Source organism: Pseudochaenichthys georgianus, chromosome 7, assembly GCF_902827115.2.
Source record: "Pseudochaenichthys georgianus chromosome 7, fPseGeo1.2, whole genome shotgun sequence".
NCBI lineage: Eukaryota > Metazoa > Chordata > Actinopteri > Perciformes > Channichthyidae > Pseudochaenichthys > Pseudochaenichthys georgianus.
Window position 1 is genome coordinate 4,324,463 of NC_047509.1, and position 17,737 is coordinate 4,342,199.

Below are 17,737 nucleotides of genomic sequence, written 5' to 3' on the forward strand. Positions count from 1 at the left end.
AATTCATTTACTACATTTTCTTTGGTTGAATTAATTATTCTTTAATTGTTATGTATTTGTTTCCTACCTCTTTCGTCTCTTGTTCTCATGTCATGTGAATTTCCTTTCTGGAGATGTTTTTACATCAAAGTAGAAAACATGATTTACCTCCACCAACATCGCAGCCAGAAAAGCGCGGTCGTTCAGATCCACACCGTTTGGTTTCTGCACCCTCACCTTTATCACTTGCATTGAAACAGGCACAACAGCTAGAAACACAAACACACTTCATCAGTCACAACGTTTATGGTGTCTTCTTTTTCAGCAGACTCAATATCATCACTTGCTTTGACGTAGCTGTGAATGTTACTCACGTCCGTAGCAGATGAATGGTTTCTTCACTCCACAGTCCAAGTAATCCCATTTTCCAAAGTTGTCGAAAGCTGCAGCCACACAAACCTTTGAAGCACTGAGGTCAGGTTCATTTGCTGCCCAGTACTTGAAGGAGGAGTTGCTTCCATCGGACCACTTCCAGGAGTCTCTGTAAAGGCCGATCCAATAATGATAACCCCCTCCAGGTAACAGATCAACAATCTGCTGGCTCTCCGCCAGGTTTCTCACACTGGCCAGGTCTGTGTGGTGTTCTCTGCAGTAGCTCTGGGCCTGAGTCCATGTCATGTATCTCTCAATGACAACAAATGCTGCATTCGGCCCTGAAAATGGACCCCAGAGAAGCTGAGTAGAGGCACCACGACATACAGCCTGACAGCAATGCCACATCTCTGGTGGTATTGATGCCTTTATAATATAAAATATTACATTTAAATCCCACAAATTTGTACTTTGTAATTTGTAATTCTGGGGTTTTTCAACACATGAATGTTGGCAAGAAACTTTAGTAGTATCAGTGATGGAGAAGTATTCAGATATTTGAGTAAAGAAAGGAGTACAACGATGTGAAGACACTGTGTTACAGGTTAAAGCTTTGTTCAAATGATATTGATTCTATATTGTTCTTATTCTGTTTAGCACAGATGTATAAGATGTAAAACGTACCTACAATTCTAAAACAAGTTTGTCAAAAAATTGTATATACATCATTTTCTTTTACGTTATCCTTTAAATGAAACCATGTGAGAATTTGAGTGAAAAGGGAAATGTCTTTAGTGGAACTGCTAACAAAAGAAAAAAAGTCACAAAGAAAAAAGGTTGATAACCGCTAGTTAGATAAAGATCAATGCATCGTATTTCAGAAGCTTAAAATAAGATTTTAAATGTGTAATATTAATTTTAAGTTTATTTTCTTACCTGTGACATCAAAGCAGACCGACCTGTATCTGGTATTACAATTTCGATCATACCATGCTCCATTATTATAAATACATGTGCATTGGTCATCGTGCCCGTTGCTTGGTTGTCCAGTCTCCCATGGTCTGAACTCCGTCTCCCCCGGTCCGTAGAAGCTTGGGTCTGACATCGACCACCTCCAGGTGTCCCGCTCATCGTGCAGCCCTATCCAGGCTGACTGAAAGCAAGACATTGTTATATTTAGTACATCCTGTTGAAGCTTTTAAAGCTGCTGCTTGAGAACATGTGTATGTTTAATAAAGAGAAGGTTTGCCTTTATGAGACCAGCCTTGGTACGTGGTGATCTAAAGGGAATCCCCTCAAGTCAACATTCCTTCACAGCCTTGTTACTCTGAACCTCTTCCACTTTATTACAGGGTTTCATGCTATAGCTTTGGCTTAACACATTTTCAACTCTGTTTTAATACTCAGGTTCCCATAGGACTTTAAAACAGGTTTAGCTTTCTGTGATAATCTCTCAAATTAAATTTGACTCTAAAAGAAATGTAATTCATTTGAATCGAAAGACAGAGAAGAGTGACCTCACTTGGTTGTGTTGGCCTGCCATGTCGTTCAGGAGCTTCACGACCTCCATGCTGTCTACAGTGGCCAGGTCTGTGTGTTTCTCTCTGCAGTAGCTCTGTGCTTCAGACATGGTCTTTGCTTCAGAAACAAAATGGTACTGACGTTCAGCATGTGAGGAGACAGCGCTCAGCCCTGCAGAGACACAGACACTTTGATTAGATTCAATATCAATTACTGAACCGACTTCTCCAAAGTACATTGAAGTTAAACTGTAAATTAAACAACTTGAGTAATTGTCAGAGGGAAACCACAATACAAAGTACTAACAATTGCTAATGGAACAACATGCAGTATTTTAAATCAAATATATAAAACTCTTGCCTGAAAGAGCGATGATGATCAGAAGAACCTTTTCCATCCTTGTCTCTTCCCTGTTCTTCTCTTTTGGAATGAGACTGGAGATCTGCAGCTTTTTATATTATATATTAGGTTAAACATTAACTAACATTATGCGTTAGTCAGCTGCACTTTCGACTTAATGCAAAGTGGATATGGAACAACAGTTCATTATATCAGGCTTATTTACTTACATTTGCACATGCATTTACAAGGAAAGACAAATAGAGAAATATGGGCGTAGGACCGGTGATACACAGCAGGAAAACCAAATTACAACTTTTTGTCAATACAGCCACCACGAAAATGTCCTTCAGCGGCCGGCGCACTTCCTGGGGTCTTGGGAAGGTTCCTAACGGAGTGAAATGACTCAGAAGCTCCTCAGTGTCAGGCGTGATAAGAGCTGATCAGATTCTGATGACAGGAAAAGAGCTTCAGTGCTTCCTTTAGTTTAGGATACACTCGACCACCCTTTTAGAAATGAAAGGAGAACATGTTGTGTATATTTTAATGTAATTATCTTGTTCACTGTTGTTCATGTTTATAAATCATCACCACAAAGAGAAAAGTATCTACATGCGCTTATGGTAATCTACTGTTTCCTCGTGGCAGACGCACATCAATAACATCCGCTGGCCAATCATTAACAGCCTAATGTAAGTGCAGTCAGATTCTCTTTGCACCACAGTCTTTTCCTGAGTCCTGATGTATTCTGCATTTTCTCTTAACCCTATGATGTTTAACTCAGAAGTTAAGGAATAGTGGTTTGGAAAAGACGATAGGATAATCTTTTGAAATCCAACCGCAACCTGTGAGGTCAAAAAGGTCATCAATGCAACTTGTTGGAAAAGTATCACTCGTCACCGGCTTCAGCTTCAATATCAGGATCCATGTATCTGTGATCCATGCAAGAATGGAAGGAGTCATCACATACAGAGCATTTAACTAGTTCCTGAACAGTGTCCTTCACACGCTGATATCCAAGAGAGGGAGTCACACAGTCACAAGATGGAGGAATAGAAAGCAGTATTCAATGCTTCGTAAGCAATAAACATGACAGTCATATCAGGGTTTCCGCTAGGATTTTTTCTCGCCGGTCAAATGTCCGGGCACAATTTATTTTACCGGACAAATTTGAAACTTACCGGTCATATTTCAATAATAATAATAAGAGTTGTGTAGCAGAGTTTCCGTAAGCAGGTAATTACCGGACTATGAGCAGATATGCTGATGTTTAAAACTCAGTTCACGGGCTCATTTTTATATTGCTTCAGTTTATAAAACAGATCGAAAAAATTCAGATACATTTTTCAATAAATGATTCCACAAACAACATAATTATTACATTCAAACAAACTACTTGTAGTAGATAACGTACATTATTCAAAAGTTTACATTACATTTGAATAATAACACGGGAGAAATGGAGCCTCTCTTTTCCCCTCTCCCTCCCTCTCTCTCCTGACAGCACGTCAGTTTCTCAAGCAGCTCCTGCAGCTCGCTAAACAGAGGGCGGGGCTTCAGGTGATTATGCAGAGCTGCGTGTCTCGGTCAGACTCATCAGCTGATCTGATCTCTCTCTCGCGTCCGGTTAAACTTCACTCGCGTTTATGTCCATATCGATCAGATGCAGCTCTCCTGATCGGCCTTTATAGAGAGCACCGATCAAACTATTAAGAGTGAATATCGACGATAATGACCAGCGGCCGATCGATCGGAGCCTCCCTAATTATTACCAGACATTTTGACCGTCAGGTTTTGAATTTACCGGTTTTTTATAAATTTTACCAGCTAAAAACCGGTAATTACCGGCTAACGGAAACCCTGAGTCATATGTGTGTCTCCATAGAGGCTGAATCACCATGTTAATCACAGAGCTGTCATATGCCTAAAACAGTCCTGATGCTCTTCTAGGTAATCATACATCCTGTCATGTACACAGCTACAGTTGGGCCTTTCTTATCAAGTTACTCTGATATTGGAAAAGTACACTCAGTATTTTCCCAACACTTATTCAAGAGCCACATTACACTGAAGCACTAAAGGCAAAATAAGGAAACGGAGGTAAAGGGAAGAATCACATATACATATTCAAAGTTCTGTGGCCTTCATTGACCTCCTGCTGACTCTTCCAACGAATTCATCAGTCCATCTTTGGTCTGTTCCCCTTTTCGTCCTTTGCATACAGCTGATACGCATGTTTGTTTCAAAGTTCATGTGGGTGTCATTGTAAAAGCAGTGTGAAAGTTTTGCATGTACTGTAGGCCAGTTTGTTAGGAAACACAGTTGCCCGTGTCTTGAGCAGGGCTCCATTGGATGATACGTTGTCCATTCTCAATGGGACTTGAATAATTGTTTAATAATAAGACATTTAAAAAACATTGCGTGAGGCGATTGAAAAATACTTAACTTAACTTAATAATCGGAATAACTTTATTCGTCCCAGAGGGGAAGTGTGCACTTGTTACAGCAAGAAAAGAGCCAAAGACCAAGAAGCATGCATCCAAAAATATTAAAGATACAAAAATTACACAATTTACAAAATACACATCTTGTAACAGTTCTTTATGATTTATTATTATTATGATTATTATATCAGAACAGTCTCATAATACACACATGGACACAGAAGGATTCACTCCGGATCCACACGTGTGTTTTTCAATGCACACACCAATGTGTTACGTTTCATATGCATGTACATAAAAGCAAAATACAGAACATGTTTGATCCTCACATATTTGTTTTCCGTTTAAAACCTCTGCACCTGCAAACCGCTTTCTGTGCACGGATCGCTGTGCATTCGTGTGTGGGTTGTTTGAGAATCCCCTGACATATATAACACTTTTTTCTGTATTTGGATTTTATCTACATGCGATTTACGGAACACATTTGTGTGTGCATTGAAAACCACAAGTATGGATCCGGAAATACAAGTGTGAATCCTTCTGTGTGCATGTGTGAATTATGAGACTGTTCTGAGCCCATACATGCGTGGATGAAAGAGATACATGTGGAAGTGGAACTATTTGTGTGTGTGTGTGTGTGTGTGTGTGTGTGTGTGTGTGTGTGTGTGTGTGTGTGTGTGTGTGTGTGGCCTGGCATTACTATACTTGTGGGGACCTACATCTGTTTACACAGTCACGTGGGGACTCGCCTCCCTTATGGGGACAAAATGGAGGTCCCCATGAGGGGGATCATTAATTTTAGGGTGAAGACTTGATTAGGGTTAGGCATGTGTTGGTTATGGGTAAGGTTAGGATAAGTCTCCAGGAAATGCATGTAAGTCAATGTAATGTCCCCTGAAGTGATGTATACATGGTATGTGTGCGTGCGTGCGTGCGTGCGTGTGTGTGTGTGTGTGTGTGTGTGTGTGTGTGCGCGTGTGTGTGTGTGTGTGTGTGTGTGTGTGTGTGTGTGTGTGTGTGTGTGTGTGTGTGTGTGTGTGTGTGTGTGTGTGTGTGTGTGTGTGTGTGTTGATGGATTCAGTAAATAGTTAATGCGCAGGGAGCAGGAACGCGTTGAAGCCCCAGGAGGTGGTATTGATGGAGCCTCCGACACATTGAACACATGGCGACAACAATGAGAGACAATAAAAGTAATCAGCACCAGCTCCATGTTCCTGTGTGGCAGAGATCACAACGGTCTCAAGCTGCTGCTAATGCTTTACTGGTAGTTATAACCCCAGCGGGAATGTTTCTGTCACGCTTCTCACTCGTCAATACTGTCATTTTAATTACTTCTTCTGTTTACATGGCGTGTTGCCTTTTGAGGCAGGGTTACCCTCTGCTTAACGCTCTACTGTTGCCATGGTCCCAAGAGAAATATCTCAAATAACTTTCAGAGTGTCATAAAAGACAATGCAGACATTCATGTTCACCTGAGAGGGATTTGTCAGAGCGACAGCGGGAACTGACGGAGAAAGAAATCGTTCGTGTGGAGACCGTCAAATTGAGAGCGGAACACGAAAAGATTGAGCTGGAGAAGGAGAAATTGAGACTCTTCTTAATGCCCTTTCATTGCTAAACATGTAAACAAGACGCCCTGCCGTCGTTAATATCCTTCTTGCCTGTTTTACGTTACTATGGATACGAGTCTGTCTTTCTGATTTACGCCTGCTCCGTACTAGGCGTAAAAGTTACACCCGGGCGCAACGCATACAGGGCTTGAGTCTAAGTGGTGCACGAGTCATAACTTTAGTTTGGTCTTAACCTTCGGTTCTACGTCGGACGTAGAGTTACGCCCAGCTTACGCCCAGCTGGTGCACTCCACTCCCGAAGAATAACCTCATTGCGTAACATTCACCTGGTGCTTTTATTGAAAGCAGGCCACAATAAGTGCACTCAAACTCAAAATAACAAGAATCCCGCAGGTACGTTCGCTTTTCGTTACACGCGACTGAAAGTGCTACTGCGTTGGTTTCAAATGAGCTAAACATCTCAAATGCTAGAATGAAAGTCCAAGTATGCTTGTCCTACCGTTCAGTAGCAGTAGCACATGTGAGGAGTACATTCATGGAGCATGCACATATGCTACACAGACCCATATTCCCAAGAGAAAATCATATTGGATGACTACTGCAGCTCACAAGTTGCATTCAATACAAAAGTCCAATACCAACCCTAATAAGAAGTGTGTCCTTAAGGTGGTGAGGTGGAGGGTGGAGATTGGGGTATTAGAGAATCAAATGTCATGATCTACAAAGTGTTTCAGCAGAATATCATCCAATAGTTCTCCATTGTAATCAATACAGCTGCCCGAAATTAATTTCATGACGATCCAATTCACAATAAAGTTCTTGAGTCTTTTCACCCAAAAAGACATCCGTTAATCCCTTGGTGATGTTAGGAGAAAGGGTCACTGTGTGGGAGTGATGAGTATCTCTCCTAAATTAAATGTTAAAGTGTTGACTTGACGAAGCCACTAGAAGAAAGAAAAGACGTTAGTAATCTCTACAGGCTCTAAAAGGTAATCAATTCAGCCGAGCATTGGTCATCCGAGAGGTCTCCGTTTCATGACAATATAGTTGTTGACTATTTTCACCCAAAACCACACTTTGTTAAACCCAGAGACAAAGACAGAGTATCACCAAAGGCAGCATGCTTCATTGTGTGGGAGTGATGGATGTTTGAACAAAATATCATGAATATTAATGGTAATAACAGCGGGGAATTTTAAGTCGGGAACAAAGTGGTTGACTGACCAACCTTGCCTCCTTTGTGGATGACAATAGCATATCACCAAAATGAACGGGCCACCGCACTACAGAGCTATTGGTGACAACGCTAATGTTCACTGTGGCATTAACACAAGTGATTTAATTCACTGCTCTCTAAGACACTTGAACCACAAGGGCAATGGATAGTAAATCAATGCACTGGCTCAACTAGTAAATACTGACTGAAGTATTCTGCATTACAATGAAGGCACAGAGTGATAACTGCTTTGTACCGCTCTGTATATCAATCAATAGTCCTCCAATAATGAAGTCCCACCTCTCCGCCCATGATTTAAGAGAAAGATTGCTAACCAGCCTCGTGCACAACATCAGTTATTTGTGTTTTTAGGTACCATTTGGGTGATTCTGTTCTGCTGAAAGGACCAATAATCCATTTTGACTGAGATAAAGCACAAAAAGGCTCCCGATTGAGATCCATGCTGTTATGTCAAACATAAAGCTCCATTAGGCGAGAGCGCTTTGTATGTAAGATATCAGGGTGTCTATACAGAAGAGACGAGTCAGCGCTTTCCTGCCTCTCGGTTATTAATTTCACACTTCACTTCTTCACTTCACTTAGCTGTGATTTCTGTCGGGCTAATGTGGCAGAGCCCAGTCGGGACTGTTATTGTTACCGGGCCTGTAACCACACACTCACACACACACACACACACACACACACACACACACACACACACACACAACACACACACACACACACAACACACACACACACACACACACACACACACACACACACACACACAACACACACACACACACACACACACACACACACACACACACACACACACACACACACGCACGCACACACACACACACACACACACACACACACACACACACACACACACACACACACACACACACACACACTCACACACACACACACACACACACACACACACACACACACACACTCACTCAGTATAATGAGCAGTGGCGCAGCAGGGGATGGTTGTAATTATCCTACACAGAAAACACACACACACACACACACACACACACACACACACACACACACACACGTGCACACACACACACACACACACACACACACACACACACACACACACACACACACACACACACAGTCAAACTGCCACATACTCAAAGACAAACAGAAACTGGAGAGGTACAGTGATCAGATACTTTTGTTAGACTGACGCAGAAGTGAATAGGTTTACTCGAAGGGATTTTCCATTTAAATTAGTTGAAAATAAGCTCCGTGACAAACACACGTTTATGATACTTACACATTCTGTTCAGCAGGCTAATCTCCACGTATTAACACACCTTTATGATACTGAAGTGTAAATATATTCCCTAGAACTAAGACGCCAACATTAGGCTTTAAAGGAACTCCATCGCTAAGCTAAAGGCGGCTAATGTTCAGCGAGATGATGATGTTTAGTAATCCTATTTAGCAGGGTTGCCAACTTTGGGTACCTGGCTGGAGTGAGATTTTGGTATCATGGGTTTAATTACACATATGCACACGAAATACTATCGTGTCAGTAGCGGGACCTTAGCATATATATAGGATATACAAATACACAAAATTGGACACAGACTATAAAGGGCACAAAGTTTCATTCACTAATGAAAGTCAAACACATGTTTTATTGTGTGTCGCGATAAGCAATTAATTGACTTATCGTAGGATAAATAAAAATGAACTCCATGACTTTTCTGACCTCGATACATTTCCATTTACATGAGGATGTGACTAGCAGTTTGAAAGGATGTACTTGAATTATTATTATATATTATCATTATGTCAGTGGTCTAAAATGGTCACACAACGGTGCCGACAATATTATCGTTTATAGCAATAATTTCCGGGAAAATGTATCCAACAAAACTAATTATCGTGAGAGGCCTATGAAACACACACACACACAAATCTACAGACTTACTCCAAACTGCCAAACATATTAATTAACACACTCTCACTCTCATACTCTTTGACTCTATTTTGGCCTAGTTGAACAATAAGCAGCAGACTTTTACTTGTTATCATTTCTACTGGATCTTAGATCTGAGCATGCGCAATACGGGTCGGCAGTGGCGGCCACGGAGTATTTTTGTTGGATAATCTATGGTCGGGCCGGCTAATACTCAAGTCAGTATTTGCAATGTAATTACACGCTCCCCTTGACAGTGAAATGCCACGCGTGAGGTTTAGATTATTTCCCTGTCTCAATCCAAATTGAACTGTATCAAATAAAAAGGCACATTTGTCTTGTAATAAATAAAAAGTGCGACCTGGAGTCAATCCTGCAATTTCCCCACAAGTGAAAGAGTTGACTTGCTGAAAACCCAACCCCTAGGGGGGGTCTGGGGGGATTCTCCCCCAGGAGAATTTTTGAAATACTAACATAAAATACACATTCTGGTACTCTCTTGAGAAGATAAATAAATACATTACTCCACGACATATTTAAAAAAATTAATGCCATTTTAGTTTTGTGTTACTTTGTTCTGAAAGCTGAACCTGCTGCTCCTCAAGAGGGAAGAGGGAAGAGGCTGTGAATGACTTTACATTGTGGATAAGGGTGGATAGCCCCCATTGTTCTGTGTGTCAAAATGAAAGACAGCCCACACACCTATCAATCATCAAACCGTGAGGTCTTATTTCAAAGATGTTCTATTGAGAAGACGATCACTACGTGACAAAAGTTTTCAAAACAGTTTCTAGTCTTCGGTATTCTTGTTTTGGCGTGAGAATAGTTTGGGCAGCGTGAGAGCGTGAGATTGAGAATGAAAGCGTGTGTCACACGCCAGATGCGTGAGAGTTGGCAACCCTGTATTTAGACACCTGTTCGCAACTGCTGTTTTCAAGACATGAACAAGCTTCCGACATTCAGCAGTGGAGTATTTACTGACGTATTTTATGTAGTAGAACAAAACGTGAAGATCTCTTAAAGGTGGGGTAGGTAAGTTTGAGAAACCGGCTCTAGATACACTTTTTGTTATATTCCATGGAATGCTCTTAACATCCCGATAGCAATGAAGTGCTTTGACAAAAATCTGTGGAAGCCGTGGCGCTGTAAAAAGCACGACCAATCATCTGAGCCGGGCCGGCTAAAGTAACTGGACGGCCTACCTGCCTGTCAGCCTTCCATCGGGGCACAAACTTACCTCGTGCCCTCATTGGTCATGTGCGTGTTCGTGTGTGTTGGAGGAGGGGCTCTGTGAGGAAGGGGCAGATTTGTTCCGGTTGTGTATTTTCAAATTCTAGCGATCTCGAGCCGGTTTCTCAAACGTACCTACCCCACCTTTAAGCTAGTGTTAATTAACCACAGACCTTATTTCAAGAGGTTTCCTACTTTTCAAAGCAAGAAACAATTGTTAAAACCTTAACTTGAACTATAAACTCAGATTTCAAGCCGCAGTTTGGGATGATAAAGACAGAGAAAAACCCAGTGATTTGATTAAGTAGGTTTTTGTTTCTTACTGATCTAGCTCAGCTTGAAGAATGATTTTGTATTTCTTTCCCTCTTCACCTTTTATATCTCCTTTCGTCAACGGGGCTCTTTTGCCTTTTAGAGTTTCCGCAGTTAACATTTCCCGGTTGTTCCTCTATCTGGGGATAGATACTGTAAGATATGGCCTTTGAAAAGAACAAATGTAGACATTAAGGGCTTTTATTTTGAAAGGTAAGTACGGAATAAGTGTATCTATAATGCTCTGCAGGTTAAATGTGGGAGCCGTAACACTACTGTTTTCTCGGTTCGGACAGCAAAGCGCACGTTATCATTTTATAGGCACAACTAAAGCGTTCTCTTTTCCCTTCGTAAATCAAGCCTTCAATTTCCCAGGAGATCGTACCCAGTGGAGAGACAACATTGCATAGTGAGAGCGAGGCTTAAGGGGAATACATTTAAACGCCCATGGTGTCATTACTCTACAGCCATTACATTGTTCCATCAACATTTACTTCATACTGATAAACAAAACACAACTTTAAACGGCTGACAAACCAGTGGGTGAAGGTGACACACACACACACACACACACACACACACACACACACACACACACACACACACACACACACACACACACACACACACACACACACACACACACACACACACACACACACACACACACACAGTTGTCTACCCGAGGTATGTGATTTGTCAGGGAGGAAATTCCAGGCCGACCTACTTGATGGCAGATGAAACACAATCAGTGACCAGACCACAACACACCTGATAAATGAGGGGGGCTATTGAGTCGGTATTGACTTGCTAAGGCCTTATGTTCACTGACACACACACACACACACACACACACACACACACACACACACACACACACACACACACACACACACACACACACACACACACACACACACACACACACACACACACACACACACACACACACACACACACACACACACACACACACACACACACACACACACACACACACAACATGTAATGCATAACAATCAGCTCTGAAACAAAGGCAGGGAGGAGAGGTGTTGGATAGCACAGTGTGTGTGTGTGTGTGTGTGTGTGTGTGTGTGTGTGTGTGTGTGTGTGTGTGTGTGTGTGTGTGTGTGTGTGTGTGTGTGTGTGTCACCTTCTTGAAAATCTAATAATAAAGACAGTGTTTTCATTATTACGCTTCACACACACACACACACACACACACACACACACACAGACACACACACACACACACACACACACACACACACACACACACACACACACACACACACACACACACACACACACACACACACTAATAATTACGTTCATGTTCACTTGTGAGCAGGTGTTCCTTTTCATATTTCCCCCTGAGTGACGCCTGCACTCGGTTCTGCTTACAGCTATAGTATTACGTATGCTAATGTGTTCGCTGTGTGTGAGCTAGTTATGAGCCGTTGATGGAGTGAACCAAGGTTACACACTGCCCTGTACATTAGCGCCTGTTCTGCTGTGTGTGTGTGTGTGTGTGTGTGTGTGTGTGTGTGTGTGTGTGTGTGTGTGTGTGTGTGTGTGTGTGTGTGTGTGTGTGTGTGTGTGTGTGTGTGTGTGTGTGTGTGTGTGTGTGTGTGTGTGTGTGTGTGTGTGTGTGTGTGTGTGTGTGTGTGTGTGTGTGTGTGTGTGTGTGTGTGTGTGTGTGTGTGTGTGTGTGTGTGTGTGTGTGTGTGTGTGTGGCCTGGAGGGAAACACTACGTGCCCCCTGTGTTTCTGTGACTTGGTAACACGGCACAGGACTTGAAGTCTAAGTGAGTGGAGAGTGAAACAATTCATGATGGTGTGGTTTATAACATCTGTAAAATGTGGTACGTTGGGTGGAGATAACCCTCTTCTTATGCCATACAAAAAACTTGAATGAAAAGGACAAATGCAAAGCTTGAAAAAGTACAATTGTGGCTAATTTGTTTTGATAAATTGAGTTTATGACTTTTGATTTGATCGTTCGTTGGAAGCATGGTGTCCGCTCGAGTTCTGCATCAAGAAATAAGAAAAACAGATATCTTGTCACTTTGTAACAATCTGCTTCTATTGGCTAGCGCTCCAACACATTGTGCGTGATAGGCTAAGGGGCGGGACATCTCTAAGCTGTTAACCAATCACAACAGAGCCTGCCAGCTAACCAATCAGAGCAGACTGGGCTCTGGTTTCAGACAGAGGGTGAAAAGAGGAGCTGCAGCACAGGCAGTATGAGAGAAATAGAGAGCTTTTTGAACATTAAAGCACGGAGACATGTCCCAGGAGATGCAGGAAATAATAATATGAACCAGACAATTTGCACAATATGTCCTCTTTACATTACTCCACAAGTCTGGAGAAAATAAATGTGGTTTTCAATTTTGTTGACAGACTTTCCTTCATTTCTTAAAAAGAAAAATCCTTTGAATTTAGAAATTATTCGTTTTGATAATTAGTTGATGTGATTAGACGTGTTTAGATTACGATAGTATCATGTTGACTGTTGTCTTATAGTATAGCTGTGTTTACATACTGTCTCCTTTCGTTAGTCTGTAGCACTTGGATAGTGAGGGTTGTTATTTTGGTTGTTAGTGTATATTTGTTTGCATTCAATTAGGCTCCCTTTTTAGAGTCCTCCCTTTGTCTGGGTGCTCAGTTAAACCCGCGCCCTCGTGGCCCTTTTGTTTGTTTCAAGGCGCTTGCCTTCCATTTTGTTATCCTGCTATATAATAAACTCCTTATCATTATTTACCATTTCCAACTGGTGTGTGTTGCATGTCCTCATCCCCTGGTGGGGACGTAGCAGACACCTTACAAATATGTTAGGGATGCTCTATAGACTAATAAATATGATGTTTGCAAATATAACAAATATATAATGTTGTTTTTTTAATTGTTCGCGTCTCTCTGGTTTCAGTGTTTTTCAGGTTTCATTCTCCTAAAAAGATAATATACTCCTCTCCTCCTCTCCTCCTCTCCTAACACCATTCGCCTCTGTCTCCCTCTCATTAGCAGAAAGGCTGGAACGACTCCCTGCGGCCGATGGACAGACAGGGAAACGTGAAGGTAGGACTCTCTGATGTTCCCATCCATCAGTTCTATGATCCTCCTCCCTGACTGACTGCTCGTCTTCTCTGACTCTCGTGTCCCTCTTCCCTCCACCGCCTCCTATCAGTCATCTTTAATAAGGTTCCTCTCCCATAAGGCTGATGGTAGATACAGGACATTTCCGGTCAGACTGTCACCTGCACAGTTTTCAATCATTCCTTATGTGAGGAAGGTCTGATGTGTGTGCAAAGTGTTTTTCAACACTAGTCATATTCAAAATGGCCTCTTGGTTAATATTAAGCTGTCTTTGCTCTTTGCTTGCTGTAACAAGTGCAAATGTCTTATTATAAACAATTATTCAAGTCCCATTGAGAATGGAAAACGTATCATCCAATGGAGCTGCTGAAGACACGGGCAACTGGCACACATGCAAACCTTTGAACATGTAAAACTGCTTTTACGATGACACCCACATAAACTTTAAAACATGCAATATCAGCTGTATGCAAAGCACGACAAGGGGAACAGACCAAAGACGGACTGATGAATTCATTGGAAGAGTCGGAAGAAGGTCAATGAAGGCCACATAACTTTGATTATGTATATGCGATCCATCCCTTTGCCTTCTTTCCTTGTATAAAGGGGAAACAGTGCATTTTAAGTTCTCTATCCTTTCTTGATGCCCTCGGTAGTTGCCTTATGCAACCCCCCAAGCAAAACAGTTTTTCATGCATTTCATTTTGATATTCAGGTATTTAGTGCTTCCATAAAACGTCTTTTTTTAGAGCTGTAGATCCTTAATACAAATTACTATTAAACTATTTGCCTCTTTTTGTCCACTAAATGTAAATAGTTAGTATTACTGTAGGTTATGCCTCAAGTCACAGTCGCGCTTCTATTGGCTGGCGCTCCAACACATTGTACGTGATAAGGCTAAGGGGCGGGACATCTCTAAGCGGTTGACCAATCACAACAGAGCCGGCCAGCTAACCAATCAGAGCAGACTGGGCTCCGGTTTCAGACAGAGGTGCTGCAGCACAGGCAGTAGACACTAAATACTAATATGAACCTGAAAATGAGCAGAAAAGAGCCCCTTTAACATTTTCACAGTACATGAAAGTTAAAGGTAATATTTTGGTCACTTTCAGTTACAAAAAACGAAGATGGAGATATAAAAAATGCCGAAACTCAGTAGACTACAAACCAATGGGTGACGCAGGTTAACTAAATCCACTTCTCCAGTATTCTTTATTGACTAATCTGCTTTGCTCCTCCCCTCCTCAGGTCAGAGGACGAAGAGCCTCTCAGCTCCCACTAGACAGACCACAAAACTCCCAGGAGCCTTTGCAACAACTCGGGTCGGTCCGCAAGAATCAAAGGAGGAAAGGTAAACAGAGACATGAATACACACATGTTTTATTATTCAATTGGTGCTTTTACTTCCTTTTATCTCCCACATGAGTTACTTCCTTTTCTCTTCGCTCTCTTTGAGGCTTTGAGCTGCTGTCAGACAGGAATCCTCTTGTTCATGTCTTTTCTTTCATATCATCTCTTTTCATTACTTCAAGCCTCGCTTTATCCCTTCTCTTGTCTTCCCACGTTTTTGCCTCTAATATCTCCGTCTCATTTCTCCCCGTCTCATTTAGCTTCAGCTGATGTTCCTCTTCCTTATCACCTTTCCATATCTCATCTTTCCCCCTCTTATCTCCTGACATTTCCTCTCCTCGTTTCCTCTCATCTTATTTCATATCTAAAATCACTTTTACCGTCTTTTCTGATGTAACTGCAGCGTTTAATCATTCCCGCTTTTCTATTTCAATATCAGTCATATCCATTACGTTACATGACATTACATGTTAGATGCTTTTATCCAAAGCGACTCACACACTCATCACTGTGGACGATCCCCACTGGAGCAATTTGGGGCGAAGTGTCTCAGGGACACACCGACATGCTGACTGCAGTGGGACTCGAACATGCTATCACCTGATTTGAAGTTCAGCGCACTACCCACTGAGCCGCAGCCACAGCACATGCCAACATTCTCCTTTTCCTCTTCCAGCTGCCAACATACAACATGCCATAAATACAGATTTGCATTTATCTCATTTGATGTTAAAGGCAGCGAGCATGTTGGTCCTCTGTGGGTATAAGGCCTCATCGGATTCAGGTGTTTCAAACACATTTATTTAGATATATTTTTGGATTTAATTTGTTTACATATTTATACTTTTTTCTATTTTTACAGTTAATTTGATTTGGATTTTTTGTTTGTCTTTAGAACTCAATTGAAGCATGTTGGTCCCTTGTGGGTATTAGGTGTCAAATTACACATTTAATATATTTTACTTCCTATATCTGATTCAGGTGTTTCTTATTTCCTCACATTTAATGCACTTCCAAATCTATTTAGATTAATTTTTTGTCAGTTAATTTGGTTTGTATTTTTAGTTGTTGGTACTTTTGTCTTTAGAACTGAATTGAACAGTTTCCCAATGTCTGGAAACCATGGAAACGTTCAACTGTATCTTTATAAAGTTTCAATGTTAACACTGTTCAGTTCTGTGTGTTGTTAACTCCTCCTCCTCCTCCTCCTCCTCCTCCTCCTCCTCCTCCTCCTCCTCCTCCTCCTCCTCCTCCTCCTCCTCCTCCTCCTCCTCCTCCTCCTCCTCCTCCTCCTCCTCCCAGGTACGTTGGTGTGCAGCAGTAATGGGACCGGTGGCAGCAGCTCCATCTACTCGGTTGCCATGGTGTCGATCCCTGACTGCGTGGACAACGCGACGCAGACGGACATCAGTTTCGTGAACATCGTTCCTCCGGGGAGAAGCAGAGGTCACCACCATCCCCACCACCGCTGCTCCTCCCCTCCCCCCCCTTCCCCGTCTCCCCCCGCGCCTCACCTCGAAGCACCGTACGGCATCAACGAGTTGTGAGTCCTGACCTTTTGTCTTTTAGGGCGTCCAGAATAACACAATAAAGTCTCTGGACAGAAAAATCAATGCTGTCAGATGATATGATGAAGATTGATTTCCCTTTCTCTCCCCTCAGCTGTGTGTTTGAGTACAACGACCCCGACGACTACTTTGACGTCTCCAACCACGAGGTGGACAGACCGGACGACCTGGAGTACGAGGTGAGAGATCTGCTGTTGTTTAGAGAAATCCCCCAGGACGCGTTGAAGCACATAGCGTCCAGAACTGTGGTGAAAGATTTCTGTTCGAGTCCGTGAGGTCATTTGGGCCAAAAATACTTTTTCCCATTGACTTGACATCGGGAGAGTGATGTCTGTAAATCAGAGTTTATTTTTTTGAGGTAAATAAACGACCCAGTAGGAACACTTTTATAGCCTCTTTTCACACAGCCAAGCAACCTTTCTCTTTTGGTTTATACCCTAACCCTTTACTTCCTTTCCACTTTCCATTGCATTTACACACACATCCTTAAGTGGTGTTAACACAACGTGTAAGTATCATGAATGTGTGTTGGCCACTGGGCTTATTTTCTGCAATAATTCTAAAATCCAATACAATTAAAACATACTTTTTGTCGCGAGGACACCTTGCAATTCCACCTACTGAGTCGGCCTACAACAATCGGGCGACCCGCACGACTATTACCAGAAACCGAAATAGCACCAATGAATTCAGAGTGGCTCTCAGCCATGTTTTCAAGTAGAGCCCCTTGTAATAAACTTTAATACCTCAAGGTCACCCTCCCTCTGAAAAGCGTACTACCCCCA

The 17,737-nt window shown here is 42.1% G+C and overlaps 1 pseudogene; it reads left to right on the plus strand.

Annotated features, from left to right (window-relative positions):
- The window catches only part of LOC117449134 (PDZ domain-containing protein 4-like), a 74,509-nt pseudogene that overhangs the window by 35,460 nt on the left and 21,312 nt on the right, over nt 1-17,737 (plus strand).